Here is a 2460-nt window from a genome sequence, read left to right as displayed (position 1 = left end):
CAGGAAAGTCTCCCAAAGTGTCCTGTGGCATTTTACTCTATCCCCTTCTGATTGCCCTCTCCTCTTGGGGTTTCAGTGCCTCTGGACAGGCTTCCTCCCCAGATGCATCCCCTAACCACACTCCAGGTCTGTAGACAAACTCATTTTGGTCTCTCTTCCTCAGGCAGAAATTTTGGGGAGTGAGCAGAAATGGTTAAGCATGATGTGCCCAGGGTGGATCTGGGAGAGAGGCAAGGAGAGGGTGAGGAGGCAGAGGCCAGGGAAAGAGGAGGTGGAGGAAAGGAGTCACACGTCACGTAATCCTGGGACAAGCTCCTTTATTAGTTATACCAGCAGTGAGGGAGCCAAGGGAGAAGGCATGGGGGTGAGAAGGCAGTGCACAGCAGCTGGCAGTGAGGCAGTCCACGAGCCAAGACGGACGCAGAGTGCAGCAGAGTGTGGGCTAGCGCTGTCCCTGTCCTCCTGGGACCTGGCATGGGGCAGGGCGATCCTTAGCAGATGTCTGTGTGGCCAGCCGGTGACAGATGTAGCACAGGGATGCTGCAACACCCTCAGCCCATCCTGGGAGCTGGAGCTCACACTGAGGAAAGGGAGAGAAAACAGTGGTTTGGGTCTGGTGCCCACAGCAACCCCAACCCAGGAATTTGGTTAAATGGAAGGGCTCTGGAAGCTGGACGCAGATCTGCCCAGAGCCAGGTCACCCGAGCTGTTCCCATCCATCCCCCCGGTACCGTGGAAGATCGGAAAGACAGGCGGGCGAGAGATGCATTTTTTCCCACAGAAGGTGTTGCAGCATTTCTTGGGCCGTGAGCACTGCCAGTCGAAGAAGCACTGGTTCGGGGGGTTGACCATCGCACAGGTAAACCGGACAGGTGGGCAGGACCAGGCGCTGCCTGCAAGAGGAAGGGGCTGTTTGCTCCAGGCTGACTGCATCTGAGGGACCCCAGGGAAACGTGCTGTAGCTAATGCGTCCATCCTCTGCTCTGCTCTGCTCTCATCTCCTCCTGCACTCCTCTCCTCTCCTCCTGCACTTCTGGACCGGGAGCCATCCCCTTTTAATCACATCTGGTGGAAGCATGTGAAGGAGCTACCCCTCCACAGCCACTGGCTCTGTGCAGCCCCCCGGCCCCTGCGCCCAAGCCCAGCGTGAGGCGACGGCTCCCTGCACCCGCAGCAGGGCCAGCACCCGGCAGTGCCCAGCGCCAGGCTCCAGCAGGAGTGGGTGGCTGCTAGGGCAATGCTCGCTGCTGGGAGGGAAGGTCAGCCTTGTGGAGAGGTGGGAATCCCTGTCCCCCAGGGCAGGCTGTGCTGGTCCCTCCATCTTTCCTACGGCTTTGTCTGATTCACAGTGAAATGTTCACGGGATCCAGGGTTTGAGGTTCTCCAGAGGTTCACCTTGAAACACCCCTTCCACCATTTCTCCCTTACCTTTCTTGCCATGTGTGACACCTATGCTGCATCCTCTCCTCCCATGGCTTTTACATCTATAAGCATCTATCAGCCTGACTACAGTCTGTGAGTGCAGCTCCTTCCCTTACCCCTCTGGCCTTTTGGGCTTTTCCTTCCTGCACCTTAGTCAAGGAGATATCATACCTGCTGGCAGCTCTGTCCAGAGGATGAGCATCCCCACGAATAGGAGGGCAGCCACAGACTTCATGTTGTTGTGTTCCCTGTCAGGTCCGAGTGTGAAGAGCTGGGGGGATGCTGACATTTAAACTCTTTTGGGAAGGATGGGGGGTGGGGAAGAGGGCTGGACGAATGCCAATGTTTATACCTTTTTCTTCTGCCGTTGCATGTGTCTTCCGGGAGCTTTTTGCACAAGACAAGCATGAGATTGTTCAATTGCTCAGAAAGAGAAATTATCTCATTGCACAACCGCCCTGTGTAGCCATGGCTGGGGAGGTGAGGGTCAAGCCAAGGAGAGCTGATCTAGGGCACTTTCCCCTGAGCAGAAAGGCAGAGATGGGGCTCCTATCTCACCGGCAGGCGCGTTTGTCCAAGGGAGGTGTCACAGTGACCCTGCTGTGGTCCCCTTTGGGGTCTGCTACTCAGGCTTCCCTCAGTTCCCTGGTCCCAACTGCATCTGCAGACCAAACCTGCAGCGCATTCCATACTGGTGCCAATCCAGTGCATCGGGCTGCCTGCGCCTCCCTGGGCACAACCCAGCCCTCTGTCGTGGAGGGTTTCCCAGAGGACACTGGCCCATCAGAAGGGAAATAGCTCGTGCGAACTCACAGTGGCGTAAGCTGACATGGGAAAGTAACATTGCAGCAGCCAAGGGTGAAATCTTTCCTGAGCTTTGAGAGGGTCACTCGAACCCAAGAGTCTTCTGTGGGTGGCTGGTGCCACGTGGGAAGTAGCTCTGTGCTGGAAGAAAGCTGCTGGACCCACCAGCATAGGAGCTTTACCTCTGTCACCAAACATCTCCAGTTACACAGGGACAGCGCAACCGAGCCCTAA

General features: G+C 56.7%; 1 long non-coding RNA gene across 1 annotated transcript; it reads right to left on the bottom strand.

The window, feature by feature from the left end:
• Positions 1–300: 300 nt before the first annotated feature.
• On the bottom strand, positions 301–1690 carry LOC106500134 (uncharacterized). Its single transcript, XR_010886020.1, has 3 exons — positions 1594–1690; positions 732–893; positions 301–580 (listed from the first exon to the last, which is right to left on the bottom strand). It is a non-coding gene; the product is annotated as an uncharacterized lncRNA (long non-coding RNA).
• Positions 1691–2460: the final 770 nt, after the last annotated feature.

Source organism: Apteryx mantelli, chromosome 18, assembly GCF_036417845.1.
Source record: "Apteryx mantelli isolate bAptMan1 chromosome 18, bAptMan1.hap1, whole genome shotgun sequence".
Lineage (NCBI taxonomy): Eukaryota > Metazoa > Chordata > Aves > Apterygiformes > Apterygidae > Apteryx > Apteryx mantelli.
The sequence above is the reverse complement of the archived record's forward strand: the minus strand, read 5'-3'. Positions and strand labels throughout refer to the sequence as shown.